The following is a 14,152-nucleotide window of genomic DNA, read 5'->3' on the forward strand; positions in this document are numbered from 1 at the left end:
CCAATTTGTCCTCCACAACTTTTACTAATTTAGGAAGATGTTGCCAATTTGTCCTCCACAAACCTTTACTCATCTTTACTCTCAACAGCAATCCCAAGAGGTCCTGTTTCCCCATGCTCTTGCTAACAGGGAGGAAAAAACAAGCTTTTTGGTCTTTGCTAATTTAATGGGTGAAAAGTGGTGACTTGCAGAAGTTTTAATTTGCATTTCTAAAAATTATGAGTGAAGTTTAACATCTTTCATATATTTAAAAATCAATTGTGTGGGCAGGGATTGTGGCTCAGTGGCAGAGCGCTTGCCTCGCACATGTGAGGCACTGGGTTTGATCCTCAGCACCACATAAAGATAAATGAACAAAATAAAGATATTGTGTCCATCTACACTTTAAAAATGTAAAAAAGGATAAATCAATTGTGCTTTTGTTTTCTGTGAATTTTCTTTAGGTCCTTTGCCTATTCCTTACTCATCTCCTCCACCATCTTGGCCTTTAGAATTTTTACAATCTGTTTTGTGCCTAAATGAAAGCTACTTGTTTATTTAAGTCATTAATAAAACCCAAGTATTTATTGGTTATCTCCTGTGTATTAGAGTCTGTTTTAGTTTTTTTTTTTTTTTTTTTGGTACTGGGGATTGAGCTCAGGGACACTCTACCACAGAGCTACATGCTCAGCCCTTTTTATTTTTTGAGACAGAGTCTCACTAGGTTGCCGAGGCTGGCCTCAAACTTGTGATCCTCCTGGCTCAGCCTCCCCATGTGCCACCAGATTCTTCGGGAGTCTGTTTTAGTAACCTGGCAGTGAACAAAGATGACAAGGGGGTAGGAGGTGTAGCTCAGTGGCAGAGTATACAATTAGCATGCCTGAGGCCCTTGATTCAATCCTCAGCACTGCAAGACAAACAAAATGAAAAAATTGAAAAACTTTAAAAAGGTTTTCTGCTACAAGAATTTTCTGCTGACATGTTCACATAAGGCCACTCAAATGTGTGTTCCCAAATGTTCTTAGAATTAGATGGTGGTAATGGTTGTACAGCTTTGGAATACACTAAAAATAAATCACTGAATTATACACCTTATTTTTTATATTTTGCAGTGCTGGTGATTGAACCCAGGCCCTCTGATGTGCTAGACAAGAGCTCTGTTACTGCACAACATTCCCAGCCCAGGATTATATACTTTAAAGGGTACATTTTGCCAGGTGCGGTAGTGCACACCTGTAATCCCAGAGGCTCCGGGAGACTGAGGCAAGAGGATTTCAAGTTCAAAACCAGCCTGAGCAATTTAGCAAGGCCATAAGCAATTCAGTGAGACCCTGTCTCTAAATAAAATACAAAAAAGGGCTAGGGATGTGCTTCAGTGGTTAAGTGCCCTGAGTTCAATCCCTTGTACCCCTCAAAAAGTACATTTTATGATATGTAAATTTTTGTCACTAATGATAATAAAAGAATACTCCCAGAACCTTGCTGGTCATAGCGCAAAGACTGGAAACAACCTAATTGTATCTCCACAGGGATCTGCTAAATAAACTGGTACAAGTGTCAGTGGTTAAACATCAGGGGGTTGGTAAAAAGGAGATGTGTCTGCATTTGCAGATGTGGAAGATATGTGATTATGTTTAGTTAAAAAAATTAAGGTAAAGAATTGCATATAGTCTGAGGTCAGTAGGAGAGACCTTGTGTAGCACAGGAGAGGCCCTGGATTCCATCTCCAGTACTGCAAAGAAAGAAAGAAGAAAAAAATTATGTGTAGAGTATGGTTTGTTACCAATTACATTAGACAGCTAATGTGCGGTGCAGGAGCAGGGCTCAATTGCACATGCCTGTAATATCTCAGAGATTCAAGAGTCAGAGGCAGGAGGATTGCAAGTTCCAGGCCAGCCTGGGGAACTTTGTGACACCCTGTCTCAAAACAATAATAATAATAATAATAATAGGTGGGGTTTCAGCTCAGTGGCAGAATGCCTGTGGGTTAAATCCCCAGTACTGAAAAACTTAAAAAAGAAAAAGAATGTAACACTTGGCTTGGGACACTCAGTGGTACAGAATGTGCTCAGCATGCTCCAGAACTCCAACAACAAAAAAGAATAAAATGTTCTCATAATGATACAGCAAAGCAGGCAGGACTGATACAACTATTCCCATTTTATACATAAGTACACTGAGGCTCAAAAGTGAAAAGGGCTCTTGCAGATTTAGTGAAAAGTTCAAGATGGGCAGTTGTTTAGGGTCAGACAAAGTACTAGTTTGAATCCTGGCTTTTGTTGTCTTTTGATATTAAACTAATCACCTCTCCCAGACTGAGAGTTAACCACTTATATCAAAAAGAAACAAGGCCAAGGCCTTCAACTTCACAGGACTTTGAGGATTAAAAGCTGCTGTCAGCCAGATATGGTGATGCACAACTAATCCCAGCTACTCAGGAGTCTGAGGCAGGAGGATCACATACTTGAGGCCAAAGTTGGCAATTTAGTGAGATTCTATCTAAAAAAAAAAAAGACTGGGACTGTGGGAATGCAACTAACTCAGTGGTACATGCCCCTGGGTTCAACCTCAGTAGCAAAAAATAAAAGTAAAAAAATAGACTACTAAAGCGCTTAGATCATAGTAAATATCCAAGAAATAGCAGCTATTAGAGTTATTATTGTGTAAATATTTTAAATAACAACTGCTAACATTCTGGAACAAGGTGTCAAGTCTTCTGTTAGGTCCCCAGATGAGACTGAACTCTGGTCTGTCTCTCCCTAATACCAGCTTCTCTCTTCTCAACCCCACTGTAAGTGAGCTTCAGAAGCTCTCAGTGATGCAGATGAATGTGGACCTCCATTAACAAAACAATGGCCCCGTTGAAGTATACAATGGAAATGTTTAAAATTTTTATCAATGTATCCACCTTCACTAGTCCTTAAACACTTCCCAGAGGTTGTGGACGTAGCTCCCTAGCTCCATGGCTCAGGGCTTGTAAAACAGGTGCCAGGCCCTTGGAGTTCAATCCCCAGCACCAAAAAGAAGAAAAGAAAAAACACTTCCGGAAACCTGCTGAGAGAGCACAGATTGTCCAACCATCTTTAAATGAACTGGATTCCGTTACTCAAACTCACCACTTTTCAGGTTAATGCAGGAAAAATGGGGAGGTAGGATGCTAACCTCTAGAGGCTTTTGTGAATGTATAAACAGCTTGGCATTTGCTAGAACCAAATTTTCTTCCTTAAGAAAATCAGTTTAGGGCCGGGGATGTGGGCTCAAGCGGTGGCGCGCTCGCCTGGCATGCGTGCGGCCCGGGTTCGATCCTCAGCACCACATACAAACAGGGATGTTGTGTCCGCCGAAAACTAAAAAAAAAAAAAAAAAAAAATTAAAATTCTCTCTCTCTCTCTCTCACTCTCTCTCATCCTCTCTTTAAAAAAAAAAAGAAAGAAAAGAAAATCAGTTAATTTTTTTCCCAAATCTCCTCACCCCACCAGTACCTGAGGACAGGCAGTTGTGGATCCCCTTAGATTCTGAGCCCACTCACTGGTGATCACAGAGCTACTGCCAGTTTCCTGGGGAAGACAGGAGGAAGGAATGAGGTGTGGAATAAGACCTGAGAATGACTAGAGCCACCCTGCTAGGTGTGGAACAGGCCAATTAAATAAAGAATAGTTAAAACACACACAGAGTTTTTCCATGTGTGTGAAGATATTCACTACAAGGGTCTCCACTGAAATCTTGTTTGAAAATCTAGAGAATGGAAACGACTCAAGTGTTCAAAATAAGGCACCAGTTAAATATTTATCTTTAAAGGCCAGATGCAATAGCATAAGCCCATAATCCCAGCTATTGGGGAAACTGAGGCAGGAGAATTGAAAGGTCCAGGCCAGTCTGGGCAACTTAGGAGACCCTTGCTCGATTTTTTTTTTTTTTTTTTTTGGTACTGTGGTTTTAACCCAGGAGTATTTAACCACTGAACTACATCCCAACCCTTTTATTTTGAGGCAGGATCTCACTAAGTTGCTTAGGGTCTCAGTAAATTGCTTAGGACCTCGAACTTGCAGTCCTCCTGCCTCAGCCTCCTGAGTCATTGGAATTATAGGTGTTCACCAGCATGCCAGATGTCAATTCAAAAAAAAAAAAAAGCCAGGTGGGGGGTGGGGGTTGTATGTAGCTCAGTTTTAGAATGCCTGCCTAACATGCACAAGGTCCTGGGTTCAATATCCAGAACTACAAAAAAAAAAAAAAAAAAAAGTCTTGATAAATTCACACAGTGGACTAGTATGACCTCTAAAAATTCGAATTCAGAGTACAACTGGGCATCATGGCGTATACCTGCAATCCTAGCAACTTGGAAGGCTAAGAAAGGAAGATTTCAAATTCAAGGCCAGACTCAGAAATTTAATGAGGCCCTAAATAATTTAGTGAGACCCTGTCTGAAAATAAAAAATACAAAAAAAGGGTTGGGAATATGGCCCAGTGGGTAAGTGCCCCAGAGTTCAGTTTCTGGCACCAAATAAATAAAAACAAAAATGAAAAGAGCTCAGTAGTAAATCACTCCTGGACTAAATCCCTAGCACCAAAAGCAAGCAAGTAAACAAACAACAAAACAAAACAAATGAGGTAGATCCCAGTGTGTAGATCTCGAATTATCTTAAAGAATTATTATTAATAGGGCTGGGGATGTGGCTCAAGTGGTAGTGCGCTCGCCTAGCATGTATGAGGCACTGAGTTCGATTCTCAGCACCACATAAGAATAAAATAAAGATATTGTGTCCACCTAAAACAAACAAAAAATAATAAATATTAAAAAAAAGAATTATTATTAATAAGTAAATGTGGGCTGGGGTTGTGGTTCAGTGGTAGAGTGCTCGCCTAGAACGCACAAGGCACTGGTTTCGATCCTCAGCACCACATAAATGTAAAATAAAGATATTGTATCCACCTAAAACTTAAGAATAAATATTAAAAAAAAAAGGTAAATGTGATGTCTTATGTTCCTGCATAGGGAGACTCACTATTGTAAAAAAATATAGATTCTCTCCAAACTGGTCTGTAAGAGAAAATGCAATGCTAAAAAAAAAAAAAAAAAAAAAAAATCACACCAAGTTTTTTGTGAAATTTGCCAAGCTGATTAAGAAAACATAAAGCAGGGCTGGGGCTGGGGCTGAGTGGTAGAGAGCTCGCCTAGCATGCATGAGGCACTGGGTTCGATCCTCAGCACCACATAAATGTAAAATAAAGATACTGTGTCCACCTAAAACTAAAGAATAAATATTAAAAAAAAACATAAAAGAAGAGGTAAAGAACAGAAAGATAATTTAAAAAAAAATAAAAAGACTTGCTCTATTAGAATTGTCATAAAGTGGTAGTGACAAAGACTATGTATTGCTGCTAGGGAAAGGAATTTACCAATATTAACTCATGAATTTTGATAAATGACAGAAGTAGGGACTACTCCATAAGTGGAACTGGAAAAAAAAATGCCATCCATATGGGAAAAAATAAAATTAGATCAGTGCTTCATACTACACAAGTCAACTCCAGATATGAAGACTTAATTAACAAAGCAAAACTAAAATTTTTCGAAGAGAAATTTGGGGGCTGGGGATATGGTAGAGCACTCACCCAGCATTATGCCAGGCCCTGAGTTCAATCTCCAGAATAGGGCAGAAGGGTGTGAGGGGGTAGGGGGAAGAAGAAGAGGAAGCAAAGAAAGAAAGGATGAGTCAATTTTTGACTTTAGAATGATAAAGAATCTATCAGAACACAAAAGGTAAAAACAAACAAATACAAAAAGTTCACTGTGAAAGAAAATTAGGGAGGAGTATAGCTCAGTGGTAGAGGACTTGCCTGGCATGTACAAAGCCCTGGATTCCATCCCCTCACACTGCTTAGAAAAAGAAAATAGTAATTTATGAAATTCTATTAAAGAAAATGAAATGATAATCTGTAAATATGAAGGACATACATTGAAAATATTTATAAGCTTTTAAAAAATATTTATTTTATTTATTTATTTTCAATTGTAGGTGAACACAATATCTTTACTTCATTTTTATGTGGTGCTGAGGATCGAACCCAGGACCTCACGTGTGCTAGGCAAGCATTCTACCACTGAGCCACAACCCCAGCCCATGTATAAGCTTTTAAGAATATATATTGAGATAATCTAAATGTCTCCGAAGGGGCTGGGGTTGTGACTCAGTGGTACAGCACTTGCCTAGCACATGTGAAGCACTGGGTTTATCCTCAGCACCATATAAAAAAATAAACAAATAAAATAAAGTTAAATGCCTTGTAAAAATCAATGAAGGACAAAAGCCAGTAGGAAAAAATAGAAAAGTCTTTTTTTTTTGTACCAAGCATTGAATCGAGGGGTGCTTAACCACTGAGCCATATCTCCAACCCTTTCTTATTTTTTATTTTGAAATAGATCTCACTAAGTTGCTCAGGGCTTTGATAAACCGCTGAGGCTGACTTTGAACTTGCAATCAATCCTCTTTCCTCAGACTCCCCAGCTGCTGGGATTACAGGCTTGTGCCACTGTGCCAGCTCAGCTAAAGTCCTGAACATGATTTCAAAAAAGTGTAAACATGGCTTAAAAGCTTATGAAAAGAAGCTGAGACAGGAGAATCACAAGTTCAATACCAACCTCAGCAATGGTGAGATGCTAAAAACTCAGTGAGACCCTGTCTCTAAATACAAAATAGGGCTGGGGATGTGGCTGAGTGATTGAGTGCCCCTGAGCTGAATCTCCGGTACAAAAAAAAAAAAAAAAGCTTATGAAAAGATGTTCAACATCATTAGTAAAGAAGGAAATACCATTTCATATCCAGTCTATGGGGGAAATTAAAAAGGTAAATAGTACCAAGTTCTGGAGATGATCTCTCCTGTATATTACTGGTGAGAGTACACATTCATAAAGATATTTTGAGGAAGAAAATAAACTTTATAATTCTCTTGTAAAATTGAACATTTCAGACCTTTTGGTACTGGAAATTGAACCCAGTGGCGCTTTACCACTGAGACCCCTTTTAAACAAGTTTTTTTTTTTTTTTGGTACCCGGGATTGAACTCAGGGGCACTCAACCTCTGAACCACATCCCCAGTCCTATTTTGTATTTTATTTAGAGACAGGATCTTACTGACTTGCTTAGCACCTCACCATTGCTGAGGTACCTCAGCAACCTCACCATTGCTGAGGCTGGCTTTGAACTAAAAAAAAAAAAAAAAAAGTCTGAACTCAAGATCCTCCTGTCTCAGCCTCCCGAGGTGCTGGGATTACAGGCATGCGCCACTGCGCCTGGCCTAAACAAGTTTTATTTTAAAACAAGGTCTTGCTAAACTGCTGAGATTTGCATTGAACTTGCGATCCTCCCACCTTAACCAGCTCAATAGGTGAGATTACAAGTGTGTGTTACATCCCTAGCCTAAAGTTCTTTGCACACAAGGGGTCTTGGGTTCAATTCCCAGCACTAAAACACACACACCCCAATAAAGTCCTTTTTTTTAGGAAAAAAAAATTAGTTGTAGATGAACACAATATCTTTAATTTTATTTATTTATTTATTTATTTTTAAAGAGAGAGAAGAGAGTGAATTTTTTAATATTTATTTTTCAGTTTTTGGTGGACACAACATCTTTATTTTATTTTTTTGTGGCTGAGGATCGAACCCAGAGCCCCGAGCATGCCAGGCAAGTGCTCTACCACTGAGCTACAACCCCAGCCCCTAAAATCCTTTCTTTAAGAAAAAAAAAGTGTACTGAATGCTATCATTTGTGTAAAAATCCTTACAAACATCCATTGGCCATACACATAAAATTCTATATTTAGCTGGATGGAGTGTTACATACCTGTAATCCCAGTGGCTTGGGAGGATGGCAAGTTCAAAGCCAGCCTCAGCAATTTAGCAAGGCCCTGAGTAATTCAGCAAAACTTTGTCTCAAAATAAAAAATATAAAATAAAAAGAGCTGGGGATATAGCTCAGTGGTAAAGTTCCCCTGGGTTCAAAATACTCAAGCTAGAAATGTACATGGTTGTCCATCACAGTATTGTACAAAGTTTGCTACACATCATGGTACACCCACACAATTGACTATTAGGCAGCTATTTAGAAGTATGAGATAAATCTACATGTATTGACCCATTAAGATATCATATGTATCTGTAAGATAAAAAGGCAAAGTGTAGAACAGTATATCATTTGTAGGGATAAAAGACATACTCATGAACAATTTCTTGAAAGAAATACAAGTAACTATTAACAAACATTGACTACTTCTGGGCAGAGTCACTAAGGAGTTGAGAGAAAGAGAATTATTTTTGGCTTGTACTTTCTAACACTAAACTTTTTTTTTTCTTCTTGATACCAGGGATTGAATTTAGGGACACTCGACCACTGAGCCACCTCCCCAGTCCTATTTTGTATTTTATTAGAGACAGGGTCTCACTGAATTGCTTAGCAGATCACCATTGCTGAGACTGGCTTTGAACTCTAAAATTTTGTTTTCACAAGGAACAAGCATCTATTACCTCTATACTATTTATTTATTTATTTATTTTTGTGGTATAGGGGATTGAACCTAGGGTTGCTCTACAACTGAGTTACATCCCCAGAACTTTTATTTTTTATTTTAAGACAGGGTCTCATTAAGTTTTGAAGTTATAAACTGGAATAATATGAAATATATTGCTCTGTACTCTGCTGTGTTCATGTTCTAAGTCATTACATCATTCTTTCTAATGGTTGCACATTATCCCATAAGACCATAACTGAACCAAGTAATCTCTAACTGCTGCGGTTTTAAGTTTTAAATTGAGAAATATAGGGCTGGGGATGTGGCTCAAGCAGTAGCACGCTCGCCTGGCATGAGCGGGGCGCTGGGTTCAATCCTCAGTATCACATAAAAATAAAATAAAGATGTGTGTCCACCGAAAACTAATAAATAAATAAATAAAATTGAGAAATATAACATATACAAGAATGTATAACAGATACACATTTTAAAATGCATAAAGGAATGCCTGTAATCCTAGCAGCTGGTGGCTGAGGCAGGAGGATCGCCAAATTCAAAGCCATTCTCAGCAATTTATCGAAAGAACTTGCTTAAAGAACTCAGCAAGACCCTCTCAATGAAGATATGAAAAAGGGCTGGGGATGTGGCTTAGTGGTTAAGCATGCTGGGTTTACTCCCCAATACACACACACACAAAAAAAGAAATGCATAAAGGACACACGTGTGTTACCTCTACTCTAAAAATATTTTTGTTGTTTTTAAATCTAAAAATAGTAAGTATAAACCAGGGTAGTGGCACATGCCTTTAATTCCAGTGACTTGAGAGCCTGAGGCAGGAGGATCCAAAGTTTGAGGCCAGCCTCTACAATTTAGGGAGTCCCTAAACAATTTAGCCACACTCTATCTCAAAATTAAAAAAAGGGGGGCTGGGGATGTGGCTCAAGCGGTAGCGTGGTCCCCTGGCATGCCTGGGGTGCTGGGTTCTATCCTCAGCACCACATAAAATTAAAAAATAAAGATGTTGTGTCCACTGAAAACTAAAAAATGAATATTAAAATATTCTCTCTCTCTCTCTCTCTCTCTCTTAAAAAAAATTTAGAAGAGCTGGGGATGTAGCTCAGTGGTAAAGCACCTGTTCAATCCCCCAGTACCAAAACAAAACAAAAATGTAAGCGTATAGCTGGGTGTGGTGATGCACTCCTGTAATCCCAACTACTCTGGAGGCTGAGGCAGGAGAAGCCAAAGTTTGAGGCTGATCTGTGCAATTTAGTCTGACCCTGTCTCAAAATAAAACACGAAGGCAGGGTGGCATACACCTGTAATCTCAGCATCTCGGGAGGCTGAGATGGGAGGATTTTGAGTTCAAAGGCAGCCTCATCAAAAACGGTACAAAGCAACTCAGTGAGACCCTGTCTCTAAATAAAATACAAAATAAGACTGGGGATGTGGTTCAGTGGTTGAGTGACCCTGAGTTCAATCCCTGGTACCAAAAAAAAAAAAAAAAAAAAAAAAGAAAGAAAGAAAAGAAAAGAAAAAGAATTAAAAAATCAGCCTCAGCAATTTAGCTAAACCCTAAGCAACTCAGCAAGACCCTGTCTCTAAATGGGGATGTGGCTCAAGCAGTAGCGCGCTCACCTGGCATGCGTGCGGCCCGGGTTCGATCCTCAGCACCACATACAAAGAAAGATGTTGTGTCCGCCGAGAACTAAAATAAATAAGTAAATAAATATTTTAAAAAAAAAAAAATTTAAAAAAGGGCTGGGGGTGTGGCTCACAGGTTAATTGCCCCTGGGTTCAAACCCTGGAACAGAAAAAAAAAAATTCAAGAAAAGGCTGCTGAGCGTGGAGGGCATGCACACCTATAGTCCACATAATCCCAGAGGCTCAGGAGGCTGAGGCGGGAAGATGGCAAATTTAAGGTCAGTCTCAGCAATTTAGCAAGTCCCTAAGCAACTTAGTGAAATCCTGTCTCAAAAACAAAAAGAAAGAAAAGAAAAAATTAAAAGGGCTGGTAATGCGGCTCTGTAATTAAGCACCCATAGGTTCAATCCCCAATGTAAAGAAAAGGGTTGAGAATGTAGTTCAGTGGTAGAGTGCCCCTGAGTTCAGTCCCAGTACTGCAAGAATTAATTAATTAAATTTTAAAAAATTAAAAGATGCAGTATTTTATGAATCATTTAGTGAATCATGGTTTTTCTTTTTTGGGGGAGTGCATCAGGAATTGAATTTAGGAGCACTCAACCACTGAGCCACATCCCCAGCCCTGTTTTCTATTTTATTTAGAGACAGGGTCTCACTGAGTTGCTTAGAGCCTCTCTTTTTGCTAAGTATGGCTTTGAACTCGTAATCCTCCTGTCTCAGCCTCCTGAGCCACTGGGATTACAGGCGTGCACTACTGTGCCCAGCAGACCAGTTTTTCTTAATGATTGTGTGTCACTTCACCTCAACCCATGTTCCTTTTTTAAAAAAATATTTTTTAGTTGTTGATACACCTTTATTTATTTATTTATTTATTTATTTATTTATTTATTTATTTATTTATATGTGGTGCTGAAAATCGAACCCAGTGCCTCACACATGCTAGGCAAGCACTCTACCGCTGAGCTACAACTCATATTCTTTTTTTAAAAATATTTTATTAGTTAATGATGGACCTGACCTTTATTTATTTATTTGTTTATATGTGGTTCTGAGAATCCAACCCAGTGCCTCACTCACATGCTAGGCAAGCTCTCTACCACGTGGCCACATCCCAGCCTTCAACCCATATTCTTTTGAGGCTAAAATGGTCTTAACATTGGCCAGTGGGATGGTTCATGTGTCTTTGTATTAGGACTTGGTTAATCTTTGAACGCTTCCTTGTTTCCTTGTTCAAAGAGTTCTTCTGGGCTCACCCTGTACCTTCTCACCGTAGAAATGGATTCAGCTTTCCTCAACCAGAAGTTCCTTTTAGAGACCATAATCTGGGTGCTAAAGTGCATTGTTAAGCAAAATTTAGTTTTATAGATAGTAATGTAGTCCTCTTTGTTCTGTGAAATGGTTGTCATCATTTTTAGATTTCATTGATTATTCATGAGGGTGACATTTATTTATTTACACAGTACTGGGCCTCAATCATGATAGGCAGGTGCTCTACTACTGAGCTATCCCCCTAGCCCAAGCGTGACCTTTTTTTTAAAATTAATTTTTATTGGTGTATTACAATTATACATAATAGTGGGATTCATTGCGACATATTTGTATATTTTATATTAAATATATTTATATTTATATTTTTATATTTTATAATATAAATTTATAATTTTATAATTATATATATATTTATATATATATAATTTTATAATTTTATAATATAAATTTATATTTATATTTATATTTTTATATTTATATTAAATATAAAATATGTATATTTTATATTTTATATGTTATGTGACATATTTGTGCACATAACAGAATTTGGTTGGTTTAATTTCCCAGTACCTCTCCCTTCTCCTTCCTAATTTCTAGTCCCCTTCCTTTACTGGTCTCCCTTCTATTCTCATGAGAGTCCCCCTTTTTTTTCTTTCTAGTTTTCACATATAAGAGGAAATCTATAACCCTTGATTTCTGACCATTTTTTCAATATATTTACTGGACTTTGGAATTTCCTTATCTCCCAACTACTTTTTCCTATTCTTTTTTTTTAATATTTATTTTTTTAGGTGTAGATGGTCACAACACAACGCCTTTATTTTTATGTGGTGCTGAGGATCGAACCCGGGTCCCACACATGCTAGGCAAGCGCTCTACCGCTGAGCTACAATCCCAGCCCCTACTTTTTCCTATTCTTTCTCTATTTGTTATTGTTGAACATTTTTTGCTTTTATACACAATGTTGTGACAATTGTCTTTGCACATGCATACTTGGTTTGTTTGATGAATTCCTTAAGTAAATTTCTAAAAATTTCTAAAAGTAGAATTTCTGAGGCAAAGATATTTTAAAAATTAAAAATTTAATGTTTATTATTTATTTAGTACCAGTTAACCGAGTGGTGCTTACCACTGAGCTATTTCCCCAGTTCTTTTTATTTTATGTTTTATTTTTATTTAAATTTTTTTTGTTGTAGATGGACACAATACCTTTATTTTTTTAATTTTTATATCATGCTGAGGATTGAACCCAGTGCCTCATATGTTTGAGGCAAGCGCTCCACCACTGAGCTACAATCCCAGACTGCTCTTTTTGTTTTTTATTTTGAGACAGGGTCTCACAAAATTGCTGAGGCTGTCCTCTAACTTGCAATCCTCCTGCTTCAGCCTCCTGAGTTGCTTGGATTACAGGATTGTGCTACCATGCCCAGCAGTACTTTTTTTTTTAAATATGTATTTTTTTTTTATTGTAGGTGGACACAATAACTTTATTTTATTTATTTTTATGTGGTACTGAGGATTGAACCCAATGCCTCACTCCTGCCAGGCAAGCGCTCTACCACTGAGCTCCAGCCCTAGCCCCCAGCAATACTTTTTAAGGACAATTTTTTGGGCTGGGGTTGTAGCTCAGCACCACATAAAAATAAATAAAATAAAGGCATTGTGTCCAACTACAACTAAAAAACTCTTTAAAAATAAAGAAATAAGATGAAAGATATTGTGTCCATCTACAACTAAAAAAAGTTTAAAAAAGAACAATTTTCCAAAAAGCCAATCAAAGCTGGGCACAGTGGTGCATGCCTGTAATCCCAATGGCTAGGGAGGCTGAGACAGGAGGATCTAGAGTTCAAAGCCAGCCTCAGCAAAAGTGAGGCACTAAGCAACTCAGTGAGACCCTGTCTCTAAATAAAATACAAAAACAGGCTGGGGATGTAGCTCAGCGGTTGAATGCCCCTGAGTTCAATCTCCAGTAACCGCCCCCCCCCCAAAAAAAAAGCCAGTCAAAAAGATTATACGCATTATAGTTCCTATGGCAGCATGAATGCGCCTAACTTCCCACACCCTTCCTAGAACAGGTGTCTTGAAAATTTCTTATAGGGTTGGTATGTTTTTGACTGTTGTGTTTGCTTAAGGTGTTCTGAATTCAATCTATGAAGGTTCTGGAATTGGCTGTGTTCTCTTTCAACAGTTCCTTGCCCTCCCAGAGGGGAGACAGGTGTTAGCAGTTACCATCCTCTCCTAGCCCCCCTGGGACCTCAGACACTCTAAAGTTGCCTACTGGAGGCTCCTTCCAGAGGTTCTTCCCCAGGAAGAGTTATTTACTAAATCTGGCAAACCTACCTCCAGATTCCCTTTCTCCTTAAAGATTTCAATCTTCATAACCTCTCCCCTAGACTATAGCAATCACTTTTGAATCTCACCCCAATAGTCCATTCTCAACACAGTATATCTGGCCTTTGCTTCAAGCTCTGTTGCTACACTTAGAATTTGATCCCAAACTCCTTGGTCTTCAAAGCCCTCTCCTAGCCCTGAATCTCCTTTTAGATCTCATCTCCTGCTGCTCTCCTATGACATACTGTGTTCTGATTAAATCTTGTCAGGAGAGGCTGGATACAATACTTACTTCTGCTGAGAATATTTTCTCCCCAAAGCATTTCTGTTCACATGTTATACTAGGGAGGACTTTCCAGACAACCTGTCCCCTGCCTCTTACCCCTCTATCATGATTTTTCTTTTTGTGGTACTAGGAATTGAACC

The sequence above is a fragment of the Marmota monax genome, unplaced genomic scaffold (genome assembly GCF_021218885.2).
Source record: "Marmota monax isolate L192 unplaced genomic scaffold, Marmota_monax_Labrador192_F-V1.1 WCK01_AAM20220418_F8-fsc00086, whole genome shotgun sequence".
Classification (NCBI taxonomy): domain Eukaryota; kingdom Metazoa; phylum Chordata; class Mammalia; order Rodentia; family Sciuridae; genus Marmota; species Marmota monax.